Below are 16170 nucleotides of genomic sequence, written 5' to 3'. Positions count from 1 at the left end.
ACAATGGACATGGATAACAAAGCTGGGGACAGGGTGGGGAGGGAGGGGGACGGGGGAATCAGTGGGGGAAAAAGGAGAAAAATTTATAACAAAAATAAATTAATTAATTAATTTTAAAAGTTTATTTTGTTAGTTTTTCTCTTTAGTTCTGTTAGTAGTTGTTTTATGTATTTTGGTGCTCCCTGATTGAGTGCATATGTATTAAGAAGTGTTGTCTTGCTGTATTACACCTTTATCATTATAAAATGTCTAATTTTTTCTCTTGTTACATTTTTATATTAAATATTTTTTTATTTTGTCAAATATAAGTATGTTTACCCCACTTTTCTGTAGATGCTGTTTTCTGGCTGGATTATTTGCCATCCTTTCACTTAAAGTCTATATATACCCTTGCACATGACATATGTCTCTTGAAGAAAGCATGTGGTTGGGTTTTGTTTTTGACCTAATCTGCTATTCTGTAAATTTTTATTGGTGAGATCATTTTAGTTACATTTAGGATGATAATTAATATATGAGGATTTCCTATCAACACATTTTTCTTTTGTTTTCAGGTTCCTTTGTTTCTCCAGTATTTCATTTTCCTTGTGTTTCCGTCTGTTTTTGAAGTTTGGTTGTATTTTATAATTTTTCCCTTGGATTCCTCATTTTTATGTTTTGTGTCTCAATTTTGGATTTTGTGTATTGTTGTCATTAGGGTTATTCAAAAGAAATTTTCCTATATACAGTAGTTTTATCTCTTCTGAATTTTATCTTAATTATTCTTTGAAAATTCAGAATTTATTCACTCTGTTTTATGTTGTTTGATGTCAGAATTTATTCCTATTTATGTATTCAGTTCACTTCCTAATTGCAGTACCTATTGTCTTTTACTTTTCTATATTCCAAAAAAGGGTTCCAGTATTTTGCTTCTGTCTGTCTGTTAGACATTTTACACATAGTTTTGCACCTTTTTCTTAGGTATTTCATGTAAATAAACTTGAGAATTTTCAGTAATGGAGGTCTTCTTGTGTTAAATTATCCCAGCTTTTGTATGGCTGGAAAAGTCTTTATTTCTCCTTAATACCTAAAGCATAACTTTGCTGGATATATTATTCTTGGCTGGTAATTTCTCTCTTTCAATAGTTTGAATATTTGAATCCACTCTCTCCTAGCTTGTGAGGATTCTGTTGAGAAATCCAGTGATGACCTAATGGGATTTCCTTTATAGGTTACCATCTTCTTTCCATTGGCTGCCTTGAGAATTAGTTTCTTCTTTTTTTTTTTTTTTTTTTTGGTCATAATTTTTTACAGGTTTAATATAATATACCTTGGGGAAGCATTTTTTTTTTTTTTATATTGAGATGATTAGGTGTTCTGTTTCCTTCTTATATATGAGGATATAACTCTTTCCACCAGTTAGTCTTGTCAACTATTTGTTTGAATAGGCTCGCTGTTCTTTGTCCCTTCTCTTCTTCTTCTGGTATACCCATTATCCTTTCTTTTGTTAATCCTCACCCGAGGATATTTTTCCATTGATTTTTAGAGAGAGTGGAAAGGAGAGAGGGAGGGGAGAGAGAGAGAGACAGAGAGACAAAGACACATTGATTGGTTGCCTCCTGCAAGTGCCAAGAATTGAACCTGCAACCCCGGTATGTGTCTTTGATGGGCAATCGAACCCATGAAATTTTAATGCAAGGAGTGATGTTCTAACTACAGAGCCACACTGGCCAGGGCTACCCATTATTCTTACACTGGTCTTCCTAATGAAGTGAAATAGTTCTCATAGAGTTCTTTCATTTTTTTTTTTTTTTTTTAACTCTCAAGTCTCACTCTTTCAGTATCTGCATCATTTAAAAAGTTCTATCTTCAATAATCACTCATTCTTTTCTTCATCTGGTCAGCTCTACTTTTTTAACCTGTTAGTTCCTTCTTCATCTCTTTTATATTATTTTTCATCTCCACAATTTCTATTTATTTCTTTTATAACATTTCGTTTTTTTTTTTTCTTTTTTTTTTATCCTCACCCGAGGATATTTTTCCATTTTTTGTACAGATAGAGTGGGAGGGAGAGAGAGAGAGAGAAACATCGACGTGAAGGGACACATCGAGTGGCTGCCACCCACACGACCAACCAGGGCCGGGGACAAACTGCAACCGAAGTACGTGCCCTTAGCGGGAACCGAACCCAGGTCTCTCCAGACCGAAGGCCGACGCTCTAACCGCTGAGCCAAACTGGCCAGGGCTCTTTTATAACATTTCTATGTCTTTAATAAAGTATTATTTTTATTTGTTGATTCTATTTATGTGTTTATTAAATTGCCTGTGTTTTCTATTAACTCATTTAGTTTTTTCAAATCCACAATCCTGAATTCTCTATCATTTAGATCACATATTTCCATGTCTTTAAGCTTATTTTCTGGAGATATTTCATTTTCTTTCTAAGCTGTCTCATTACCTTGGTTATTCGTGGTATTTGATGGATTCCTTCTCTGCCTAGGTATCCATGGGAATGAAGTCACCTTTTTTATTTTTTATTTTAAGAGTGACACTTCTTCATTTAGTAGGGTGATAAGAAGGCTTTCTTTTGTTTTCCAGTAGGTGACACTAAAGCGCAAGATTTTTAAATTCTCTAACACTGCTCTGGCTCCTCAGATTTCTGCAGAGAAGTAAAAAAAAAAAAAAGTCCTGTATTGCCTTGGGTGGTGTGTGTCTCCTCTGTGACCAGGTTGCCTTGGCCTCAGGGCACTACCCATATAGGAGAATATGCTAGGCAATGGAGTTATGAGCTTTGAAATCTCAACTGTCTCCCCTGCAACCAGATATTGCCAACAGTACAGTCTTGATGGGTGGGTGCATGGTGAGTTGGGAGAGCTGGCTGATGCTTTTGTGGTTTTGTTCTCCCAGCAATGGTGACTGCCAGACATACTTTGTTCCACCTTTGTATCTTCACCCCTGTCATAGGGATGAACTGCAGCATGCACCTGTTGTGCAGGAAAAAAAAATGCTCTGCCTATCCAGTTCTCTGTGCTGCAGATAATGTGCTCTGTAGCTTGACACTCACTGCTACAGCTTCTTCTGGGCTGGCTGCTAGCTCTGTGATGGAGAGTGGATGTGGCCTGCCTCCATGGCTTGTTTTTCTGCTTGGCAATAGTGGCTACCAGGCAACCTGCCACATCTCTGCTTTCTGTCTCAGCCCAGGTCACTGGATTCATCCCCAGTGTGTACTAACCACATGGACAGGAACACCCACTGTGTCTCTTTGCTTCTCTGTAATGCAAGTAGTTCAGATGATAACCTGATTCTTCCCCTCTCTTGAGACCTGCAGTGAGTTTTGGGCTGCATCTGTGGCATCTTTCTCTACTCTTCTTCCTTTCTACCTCCCCTGTTTGCTTGACTTGCCCATCTTCAGTTTTTCAATGCATGGATCACTCAGATATTTTGTGTGTTCAGAATGGAATTCTTCATTGAATTACAGCTGTTCAAATTGTTGTAACTTCAAGAGAAAAGACCAGGGGAACGCTTCATGCTGTCATTCTTCTGATGTCACTCCCTTCTGTTTATTTATTTTTTATTTTATTATTATTATTTTTTAGATAGAGTGGGAGGGAGAGACAGTAAGAGAGAGAGAGAGAGAGAGACATCGAGGTGAAAGGGACACATCGAGTGGCTGCCTCCCACACGACCCAACCAGGGCCGGGGACAAACTGCAACCGAGGTACATGCCCTTAGCGGGAACTGAACCTGTGTCTCTCTAGACTGCAGGCCGATGCCCTAACAGCTGAGCCAAACTGGCCAGGGCCGTTCTGTTTGTTTATTTATTTATTTATTATCCTCAACCAAGGACATTTTTCCATTTTTTGTTCAGGTAGAGTGGGAGGAAGAGAGAGGAAGAGAGAGAGAGAGAAACATTGATGTGAAAGGGACACATCGAGTGGCTGCCTCCCACATGACCAACCAGGGCCAGGGACAAACTGCAACCGAGATACGCACCCTTAGCGGGAACTGAGCCTGGATCTCTCTGGATCGCAGGCCGACGCTCTAACTGCTAAGCCAGGGCTGTTTATTTTTTAATTGGATGGTTTGTCTTTTTGTTGTTGAGTTGTAGATGTATTGTTGTATTCTATATATTCTGGATATTAATTTTTTAGAAGATATATGATTTCCAATATTTTCTCCCATTCTGTCAGCTGTCTTTTCACTGTCTTGATAGTGTTATTCTTTGCACACATTTTTAATTTGAATACAGTCCATATTACATTTTCTTTATTTTGCTTCATCTTTTTATGGCATATTAAATAAAACATCACCAAATAGAACACAACTTATCTGTTTAAAAAATAATCATAGTTCTCTACATTTAGGTTTTTGATCCATTTTCAGTTGATTTTGTATTGGTGTAATATGAAAGTTTAAATTTCTTTCTTTCATATTTTGTCATATCCAGTTTTCCCTGTATCATTTCCTATTGTTTCTTTGTTTAATAATCTTGTGACACTTATTGAAAAATCAATGGACCTTAGATGTATAAATTTACTTCTGGGCACACAGTTCTATTCAATTGGTTTATATATTGGTCCTTATACCAGCTTTACATTATTCTGAGTACTGGAGCTTTGTAGTAAATTTTGAAATCTGGAAGTTTTTCACCTCTGACTTTGTTGTTCTACTTCAAGACTGTTTTTTCCATTTAAAGTCTCTTGAGATTTCATATGAAGATTAGGATGGGTTTTTCTATTTCTTTAGAAATGTCTTTAGGATTTTGATGGGGAGTACACTACCTCTGTAGATTACTTTGAGTAGTATTTCCATCTTAGCAATATTCAATGTTCTAATTCATTAACACTAGATGGCTTTCCATTTCTTTTGTTTTAATTTTTATAGGCAATATTTTATAATTTTCAGTGAACAAACATTTTGCCTTCTTGGCTAAATTTATTTTTCAGTCCTGTTTTTAGATGATATTATAAATTAAAACATTTAATTAATTTATTTTTAGGATTGTTTACGGTGGTATGGCAAAATATAGCTGATTTTTGCATGTTGATTTTGTATGCTGCAACTTTTATGAAATTGTCTTTGAGTTCTAAAATGTGTGTATGTTTGTGTGTGTATGCATTCCTTAACGTTTACTAGAAATAAAATCATGATATCTCAGATCATAATTTTACAAATTTATTTCAAATTTGAAAGCCTTTTGTTTATTGTTCTTGTCGAATTGCTTTGGCTATAGTTTCCAGTACTATGTTGAATATAAGTGGTAAAAGCAGTCATCCTAGTCTTATTTCTTATCTTAAGAGAAAATCTTTACTTCTATCACCACCAAGTCTGCTACATGTGGATTTTTCTATATTATTTTTATATTACTAGTTTATTAAATATTTTTATCATGAAAGGATGCTTTATTTTGTCAACTATATTTCCTGCATCATAAGGTAATTTTTATTTTTTTATTTTTCCTGTGGTACATGCTCCTAGCAGGAACCGAACCTGTGACTCTGGTCTGCAGGCTGACGCTCAACTGCTAAGACAAATTGGCCAGGGCAGGTCATTTTTCGTTAATCTATTCCTGTGGTGCATTACATTGATTAATTTTCCTGTTAAACCAACCTTACATTTCTAAAAAAAATTTCCCTGTTATACTATATGATTCTTTTAATATGATGTTGCATTAAGTCTGTTACAATTTTGTTGAGAATTTCTGAATCATTAATAAAAAACTATATTGATTTGCAGTTTTCCTTTCTTACGGTGTCTTTTTCTACAAATTTGTATCAGGGTAATGCTGGATTCATAGAAAAAGTTAGAATGTTCTCTGTTATATTCTTTAAAAATGTTAGAGAAAAATTAATGTTTATTCTTTTTTAAATGTTTGGCAGAATGTATTAATGAAACAGTTTAAGGCTTTTTTTGGTGTGTGTGTGTGTGGGGGGGGTTATTAGGGATCCATTCTTCTAAATTGTTAAAGGTCTATTGAGTTTTTATATTCCTTCCTGAGACAGTTTTGGTAATTTGTGTGTTTCTCAGAATGTGTCGATTTTATGTAGATATAAAAATTAGTTTCATAGAGATGTATATAGTATTCTCTTATGATAGCTTTTATTTATATAAAATTAGAAGAAATGTTACCTCTTTCATGGCTAAACTTTTTTTTTTAATCCTCATTTTTGCATTTATCTTCAGATAGAGAGGAAGGGAGAGAGGGAGGAAGAGAGGGAGAGAAACATCAATGTGAGAGAGACACATCAACTGGTTGCCACCCACAAGACCCCAACAGGGGCCAGGGATGAACTGAAAGCGAGGTACATGCCCTTAGCGGGAACTGAACCTGGACCTCTCTGGTCTGTGGGCCGACGTTCTAACAACTGAGCCAAACCGGCCAGAACTCATAGCTAAATTTAACGATAAATGTTTTCTTTTTCATTTAGTTAATCTAGCTAAAATTTGTTAATTTTGTTGATGTTTAAAAACAACTATTGGCTGTGCTTTTTTCTATTATTCATTTTTTATTTTATTTTACTACACTCTAATTCATAGTATTTCATTTCATCTTCTGGCATTAGGATTACTCTTCTGTTTATTTTCAATTTTTTAAACATTTACTGTTCCAAGATAGATGTGAAGTACATGGGAGCTACACGCATCTCCTCTCAGTGCTAAACTGTATGTATAGCTAAATTATAAATTATAAAATTATAATTTATAGTCCCCTTTTCTCCATACCCTCGCCAACACTTGTTGTTTAATGATTTGTTGATGGCGGCCATTCTGACAGGTGTGAGGTGATACCTCATGGTTGTTGTTTTTTTATGAATTTTTATTTATTTTTTTGTTACAGATATTTTACCTTTTTACCCCATTGGCCCCCTCCACCCTGTCCCCGGCTTAGTTGTTCATGTCCATTGGTCATGCATACATGCATATAAGTTCCGTGGTTTATCTCTTCCCACCCTCCCACCCCCCATCCCCTCTTCTGAGGGATGTCAGTCTGTGCCCTACTTCCATGTGTCTGGGTCTCCTGTATTCCTCAGACTGTTATGTTCATTATATTCCGTATATAAGTGAGATCATGTGGTATTTGTCTTTTTCTGCTTGGCTTCTTTCACTTAGGATAATACTTTCCAGGTCCCTCCATGTCGTCTCAAAGGATAAGAGATCTTTCTTTCTTACCGCTGCATAGTACTCCATTGTGTATATGTACCACTGCTTTTTTATCCATTCGTCTACTGGTGGACACTTGGGCTGTTTCCAGATCTTAGCTATTGTAAATAGTGCTGCTATGAACATGGGGGTACATATATTCTTCCTGATTGGTGTTTCAGGCTTCTTAGGGTATATTCCCAGCAGTGGGATCACTGGGTCAAATGGAAGTTCAATTTTTAATTTTTTGAGGTAGCACCATATTGTTTTCCATAGCGGCTGCACCAGTCTGCATTCCCACCAGCAGTGTATTAGAGTCCCCTTTTCTCCACACCCTCGCCAACACTTGTTGTTTGATGATTTGTTGATGGCGGCCATTCTGACAGGTGTGAGGTGAAACCTCATTGTTGTTTTAATTTGCATCTCTCTGATGATTAGTGATGTTGAGCATTTTTTCATATGTCTCTTGGCCATTTGTATGTCCTGTTTGGAGAGGTGTCTATTCAGCTCCTCTGCCCATTTTTTAATTGGGTTCTTTGTCTTCCTTTTGTGGAATTGTATGAGCACTCTATATATATTGGAGATTAACCCCTTATCTGATACATCATTGGCAATGATGTTCTCTCATACAGTGGGTTGCCTTTTCATTTTGATGGTTGTTTCTTTTCCTGTGCAGAAGCTTTTGAGTTTGATGTAGTCCCACGTGTTCATTTTTTCCTTTGTTTCTGTTACCTTAGGTGATGTATCAGTGAAAATTCTGCTGCGTATGATGTCCGAAATTTTGATGCCTACATTTTCTTCTAGAATTTTTGTGGATTCATGAGTCACATTTAAGTCTTTTATCCATTTTGAGTTTATTTTTGTGTATGGTGTAAGTTGATGGTCTAGTTTCATTTTTTTTTTTTTTTTGCATGTAGCTGTCCAATTTTCCCAACAACATTTATTAAAGAGGCTGTCTTTACTTCACTGTATGCTCTTACCACCTTTGTCAAATATTAATTGAGCATATTGCTTTGGGTCCATTTCTGGGTTCTCTATTCTGTTCCACTGGTCTATATGCCTGTTCTTGTGCCAGTACCAGGCTGTTTTGATTACAGTCGCTTTGTAGTATAACCTGATATCAGGTATTGTGATCCTACCTACTTTGTCCTTCTTTTTGAAAATTGCTCGTACACTGCTGGTGGGAATGCAGACTAGTGCAGTCACTATGGAAAACAATATGGTATTACCTCAAAAATTAAAAATTGAACTTCCATTTGATCCAGTGATCCTGCTTCTAGGAATATACCCTAAGAAGCCTGAAACACAAATCAGAAAAAATATATGTGCCCTCATGTTCATAGGAGCACTATTTACAATAGCTAAGATCTGGAGAAAGCCCAAGTGTCCATCAGTAGAAGAATGGATAAAAAAGCGGTGGTACATATACACAATGGAGTACTATGCAGCTGTAAGAAAGATCTCTTATCCTTTGAGACGACATGGAGGGACCTGGAAAGTATTATCCTAAGTGAAACAAGCCAATCAGAAAAAGACAAATATCACCTGATCTCACTTATATATGGAATATAATGAACATAACAGTCTGAGGAATAGGGTAGACTCAGAAACATGGAAGTAAGGTACAGACTGACAACCCTCAGAAGAGGGGGTGGTGGGGGTGGGAAGAGATAAACCCCAGAACTTATATGCATGTATGCATAACCAATGGACATGAACAACAAAGCCGGGAACATGGCGGGGGGGTTGGGGAGGAGGGTGTCAATGGGGTAAAAAAGGAGAAACATCTGTAACAATAATAAAATAAAATAAATAAAATATAGAAAGTTAATTCTCTGTCTCACTTAAAATGTTTTGCTAAATCTTAGAGCTTTTGGAAGCTTAAGATATTTTACAAAGAAAAGATGGTTGAACTAATAAACATAGTATCAGTTTTACATGGAAAATAAATAATACAAAGATTAAATAATATAATATATATAAAAAATAAAGCAATTTATAGCCAACTATAGACTAGCAAAAGAGAAGTATTATAACCTAGAATTACAGGAGAAGCCACATGGAGTCTGGTAAGAAGGGTGGAGACGCAGAAAGGGCTGTCCCCTGAACCAACATGTTACAGCTATGAATCTGGAGAGATATCTCAGCTGTAAAAATCCTCCCTGAGGAGTGTGGGGTCTCAACCCCATGCTAGAATCCCCAAATCAGAGTACCAAAGCCCATACAGCACTTGGCTGTGAAAATCAGAGAAGATTAAGTCTGCCTGGGAGAGAAGTTGTCTGCTAGATACCCAGACACCTTACCAGGGTCAAGCACTTCTATTTTCACAACACCAGCATGGGGGGTGCACTAGCCCAGTCCTCTAACTACTGGCAACACAACCCTGCTGAGCTTGAGTCCTGAATTAAAGTCTGCTGCCTGTACCCTATGGACTTTTGGTGTAATCTTTTGTTTTTTAAGAAGGTCTTTGCATATACTCAGACAGTAATTGAGCTGTGTAGCTTTGGACTGAAGGTCATTCTTTTCCACATCAAATGCACATCTAGTGCCCACACCCCAAACTGTTGATTCACTTGACTTGTCCTTTTGACAACCAGTGGTCTGACCCTCCTGAGCTCAGTCCCACAGGGGATTCAGAGTAGTTTGCAGAGCTAGAAACTTCACAGTGGATCTCTTGGGGGGCTTTTGTTTGAGACACAAACAAACACTGGTTTGTTTGACTCCAGTGCCAGGGTAATTTTTATTTTGCCTTCAAGCTTAGCCAGCACCACTCCTCCAATAGGAGACTCATTTGACCTGTCCCTCTGACATGCCTTGTTGAGCTTACTCTTGCAGAGGGGACAGCTGGCTGCAGCTTACCTATATCTGTGTTGTGCTCCTTCTGGGGAAGTTATGGTTGGAGATGCAGGCAAAGACTGAGTGACACTTTGGAGTTGAGACAACTTTCTCCCCATTGAAAGCCTGATCATGCTGTCCCTAAACAGGAGACACACTAGTTCTGTCCTTGCAAACCTAGTCACCATGTCCTATTGAACTTGCACTTTGTGGAAGGGCCTGTGAGCTGCAACCAGCTTGGGCTTACTCTATAATCTCTACAGATAGCTCATGAGGATAACCAAGCAACCTCAGTGGGTAGTGGGGTGGCTTATAAGTAGAGGTAGACATCAGAGTGCCTTGGACTTTTTATTCATATGCCCCCAGCTCAGAGCATGTGAAACTTGACCCATGTACACAGCTTGGTACTTCCTACATACAGTAGAGGCTGTCACAAACAGTGAATTATATGATAGCTCCAGACATGTAGCCCAAGGACAATTACAGGCAAGATCTAATATCAACCTGCATTGAAACCACACCCAAGTGGATCCAGAACCAACACAAACAGTGGTGGGCTTCAGACTACACCAGAGCTCAACTCTAGAAATCATACATGTGGAAAACAGAAAGGGAGATCTTGGCAGGCACCAGAACTTTCTGTAAACAACTAGGCCTCAGTGGGCAGCCTTCTCAGAAAGGCTTACACACTGTGATCAAGGTCTATAATTATAGTCAGTCAGCCTGAGCATTAATCACACCTATGAATTGGCACAATAGCAATCAATACTTAACTACAACTAGGGGTGCGCATGACCCATACAATGAGACATTCTTGAAGCACCTACCTCAGGTGATCTGGAATATTGCTCCACTGAGCACCACAAGATAGATACCACACAAAATCACCACAACTTTGGGAGTCATACAAAATAAAAATAAATAAAAAACTCAAAAAGGCAGACAAAATGAGAAGACAAAAATATGTCACAAATGAAGTAGAAAGAAATCTCCAGGAAAAAAAAAAATTGAATAACATGGAAACAACCAATATGCCAGATTCAGAGTTCAAAACAATGGTTATAAGGATGCTCAAAGTCTTAAGGGGAATAATAAATTATTTCAGTGAGAAGTTAAAGAGATAGTAAACATAAAAAAGGACATAGAAATAACTTTAAAAATCAGTTAGAAATGAAGAATACAAAATCTGAAATGATAAAAACACTAGACAAATTAATAACAGGTAAGATAAAGCAGAGAATCAAATCAGTGACACAGAGTAGAGATAACAGAAAACGCCCAAGCATAGCAGAAAAAGAAAAAGTAATTTAAAAAATGAGGAAAGTCTAAGGGACCTCTGAAACAACATCAAGCATAAGAACATATACAATAAAGAGGTACCAGAAGGAGTAGAGAGTGAACAAGGGATTGAGTGTATATTTTAAGAAATAAAGAATGAAAATTTTACTAACCTTTAGATGAAAACACACACTTAAGTCCAGGAATCACAGATAATCCCAAATAAGATGAATCCAAATATGCCCATCCAAGACACATCATAAGTAAAATGGCAAAGATCAAATATAAAGAGAAAATCTTAAGAGCAGTGGGAGAAAGACAGTTACCTGCAAGGGAGCTCCCATAAGATGGTCAGCTGAGTTCTCAACAAAAACACTGTAGGCCAGTCGGAAATGGCATGGCATGTTCAAAGTGATGAAAAGAAAGTGCCTACAACCAAGACAACTTTACCCAGCAACGTTTTCATTTAAATTTGAAGGGGAAATAAAGAGCATCACAGAAAAAAATAATCTAAAGAAGTTAATTACCACCAAAGTAATATTACAAAAAATGTTAAAGGGTAGTCTCTAGAAAGAAGAAAGGAGAGAGATAGAGCATAGGTATAAAAAATAAAATAGCAATAAATAAATATCTATCAATGATTACTTTATTATTACTATTATTTTTTGCTGACTGAGGTGTCATTTTCTATTTATTTTTTATTAATTAATTTATCTATTTTTGTTACAGATGTTTCACCTTTTCCCCCCACTGATACTACCCTCCCCCTTCCTCCCCACCCTGTCCCAGCTTTGTTGACCATGTCCATTTTTCATGAATACATGCATATAAGTTCTGTGGTTTATCTCTACTCCACTATACCCTCTTCTGGGGACTGTTAGTCTGTACCCAACTTCCACATCTATGGGACTACCACATTCCTCAGACTGTTATGTTCATTATATTCCACAAACAAGGGAGATCATATGATACTTATCCATTCGTCTACTGATGGACACTTGGGCTGTTTCCAAATCTTAGCGATTGTAAATAGTGCTGCTACAAACATGGGGGTACATATATTCTTCCTGATTGGTGTTTCAGGCTTCTTAGGGTATATTCCTAGAAGTAGGATCACTGGGTCAAATGGAAGTTCAATTTTTAATTTTTTGAGGTAACACCATATTGTTTTCCATAGTGGCTGCACCAGTCTTCATTCCCACGAGCACCGTACTAGAGTCCCCTTTTCTCCACACCCTCTCCAACACTTGTTGTTTGATGATTTGTTGATGGCGGCCATTCTGACAGGTGTGAGGTGATACCTCATTGTTGTTTTAATTTGCATCTCTCTGATGATTAGTGATGATGAGCATTTTTTCATATGTTTCCTAGCCATTTGGATGTCCTGTTTGGAGAGGTGTCTACTTAGTTCCTCTGCCCATTTTTTAATTGGATTCTTTGTCTTCCTTTTGTGGAGTTGTATGAGCACTTTGTATGTATTGGAAATTAACCCCTTATCTGATATATCATTGGCCATTATGCTCTCCCATACAGTGGGTAGTCTTTCCGTTTTGATGATTGTATCTTTCGCTGTGCAGAAGCTTTTGAGTTTGATGTAGTCCCATGTGTTCATTTTCTCCTTTGTTTCTGTTGCCTTAGGTGATGTGTCAGTAAAAATTCTGCTGCGTATGATGTCTGAAATTTTGTTGCCTACAGTCTCTTCTAGGATTTTTATGGATTCATGAGTTACATTTAAGTCTTTTATCCATTTTGAGTTTATTCTCATGTAGGGTGTAAGTTAATGGTCTAGTTTCATTTTTCTCCAAGTAGCTGTCCAATGTTCCCAGCACCACTTATTAAAGAGGCTGTCCTTACTCCACTGTATGCTCTTGCCATCTTTGCCAAATATTAATTGAGCATATTGCCTTGGGTCCATTTCAGGGTTCTCTGTTCTGTTCCACCGGTCTATATGTCTGTTCTTGTGCCAGTACCAGGCTGCTTTGATTACAGTGGCTTTGTAGTGTAACCTGAAATCTGGTATTGTGATCCCTCCAACTTTGTTCTTCCTTTTCAAGATTGCTGTGGCTATTCGAGGCCTTTTTTGGTTCCATATGAACTTTTGAAATAATTGTTCTAATTCTGTGAAGTATGCCATTGGTATTTTGATGGGTATTGCGTTGAATCTATAGATTGCTTTGGGTAATATGGACATTTTAATGATGTTAATTCTCCCAATCCATGAACAGGGTATGTGCTTTCACTTTTTTATATTTTCCTCTATTTCTTTTTTCAATGACCTGTAGTTTTCTGTGAACAGGTCCTTTATTTCTTTGGTTAAGTTTATTTCTAGATATCTTAATTTTTTTGCTGCGACATTAAATGTAATTGTTTTTAAATTTCTCTTTCTGTGAGTTCATTATTGGTGTGTGAGAATGCCATCGATTTCTTGATGTTAATTTTGTATCCTGCTACTTTGCCTAATTTATTTCTTAAGTCTAGTCCATTTTTTATGGAGTATTTGGGGTTTTCTACATATAGTATCATGTCTTCTGCAAATAATGACAGTTTCACTTCCTCCTTTCCAATTTGGATCCCTTTTATTTATTCTTCATGTCTGATTGCTGTGGCTAAGACTTCCAGTACTATGTTAAATAAGAGTGGTGTAAGTGGGCATTCTTGTCTTGTTCCTGTTCTTAAAGAAAATGCTTTTAATTTTTGCCCATTGAGTATGATGTTGGCTATAAGTCTTTCATATATGGCCTTTATCATGTTGAGATATGATCCCTCTATTCCCAGATTGCTGAGCATTTTTATCAGAAATGGGTGCTAGATTTTGTCAAATGCTTTTTCAGCATGTATTGACATGATCATATGATTTTTATCTTTCATTTTTTTATGTCGTTTATCACATTTATTGTATTGCAAAAATTGTACCAGCCTTGCATCCCTGGGATACATCCATCTTGGTCATGGTGAATAATATTTTTTGATGTCTTGCTGGATTTGATTTACTAGTATTTTGTTTAGGATTTGGGCATCTATATTAATCAGGGATATCAGCCTGTAGTTTTCTTTCTTTGTTTTGTCTTTTTCTGGTTTTGGTATTAGAATTATGGTGGCCTCATAAAACGAATTTGGAAGTCGTCTTCTTGAATTTTTTGAAATAGTTTGAGGAGAATGGGTATTAGGTCTTCTTTGAGTGTTCGGTAAAATTCCTCCGTGAAGTCGTCCAGGTGTGGGCTTTTCTTTGCTGGGAGAGTCTTGATGACATCTTCAATTTCCTTAATTGTTATTGGTCTGTTCAAGTTTTTTATCTGTTCCTGTTCCAGTTTTGAGAGACTATGTGTTTCTAGAAATTTGTCCATTTTGCTTATATTGTCGAATTTGTTGCCATACAATTGTTCATAATATTTGTTAATGATCCTTTGTATTTCTGTGGTGTCAGTTATTATTTTTCCTCTTTCATTTCTCATTTAGTGTATTTGGGTTCTTTCTCTTTGTTTCTTGGTGAGTCTAGCTAAAGGTCCATCAATCTTGTTTATCTTTTCAAAGAACCAGCTCTTTGTTTTATTGGTCCCTTGAATAGTTTTTTTCTAGGTCTCCATGTCATGTATTTCGGCTCTGATATTTACTATTTCCTTCCTTCTACTTGCTCTGGGGTTTTCTTTCTGTTTGCTTCCCAGTTCTTTAAGTTGTGGGGTTAGATAGACTATTAGAAATTTTTCTTGCTTCTTGAGGTAGGCCTGTAGTGCTATGAACTTCCATCTCAGAACTGCTTTTGCTGCATCCTATAGATTTTGTGTTTTTGTGTGTTCTTTTTCCTTGGTTTCCAGGAAGTTTTTGATCTCTTGATCTCCATGGTGACCCATTCATTGTTCAATAACATGCTATTTAGCTTCCACGTTTTCAAATGTCTTTTCATGTTCTTGTTGCAATTGATTTCTAGTTGCATGGCATTGTGTTCTGTGAAGATGTTTGTTATGATTTCAATCATCTTAAACTTGTAGAGACTTAGTTTGTGCCCTAGCATGTGGTCTATCTTTGAGAATGTCCCATGTGCACTTGAGAAGAATGTGAATTCTGTAGTTTTGGGGTGTAATTCTCTGTAGATATCTATTAAATCCATTTGATCTAGCGCTTCATTTAGGGTCTGTGTTTCCTTGTTAATTTTTTGTCTAGAAGAGCTATCCAGTGATATTAGTAGGGTATTGATGTACCCTGCTATGATTTTATTGCTGTTGATTTATCCTTTGAAGTAATCCAAAAAATTTTTAATATATGTTTGTGCTCCTATATTGGATGCAAATATGTTTACCAAGGTTATATCTTCCTGTTGGATAGATCCTGTCAATATTATGTGGGAGCCTTCTTTGTCTCTAGTTATGGCCTTCATTTCAGAATCTAATTTGTCAGATATGAGTATTGCTACCCCAGCTTTTTTTTTTTTGCTTTCAGTTTACTTGATAGATTTTTTTTTCCACCCATCACTTTCAACCTATGTAAGGCCTTTGTTGTGAGGTGGGTCTCTTGTAAACAACATATATGTGAGTGAAGCCTTCTTATCCTGTCAGCTACTCTGTCTTTTTATCAGAGCTTTCAATCGATTCACATTTAAAGTGATAAATGATATGTACTCATTTATTGCCATTTTAGTTTAGTGTGGTTCCATTTTTTTTCCTATTTCTTTTACTAATTAAAGCAGTCCTTTTAGCATATCTTGCAGTGCTGGTTTGGTGTTAATATATTCCCTTAGCCTTTTTTTTTTTTGTCTGGAAAGTTCTTTATTTGACCTTCTATTTTGAATTATAGCCTTGCTGGATAGAGTAGTCTTGGACTGAGACCCTTGTTTTTCATGACCTTAATTACTTCATGCCACTCCCTTCTGGCCTATAGTGTTTCTGTTGAAAAGTCAGCTGAGAGCCTTATGGGGTTGCTTTGTAGGTAACCTGATGCTTTTCC

Source organism: Molossus molossus, unplaced genomic scaffold, assembly GCF_014108415.1.
Source record: "Molossus molossus isolate mMolMol1 unplaced genomic scaffold, mMolMol1.p scaffold_m16_p_2, whole genome shotgun sequence".
NCBI classification, from domain to species: domain Eukaryota; kingdom Metazoa; phylum Chordata; class Mammalia; order Chiroptera; family Molossidae; genus Molossus; species Molossus molossus.
This window is presented reverse-complemented; position numbering follows the sequence as displayed.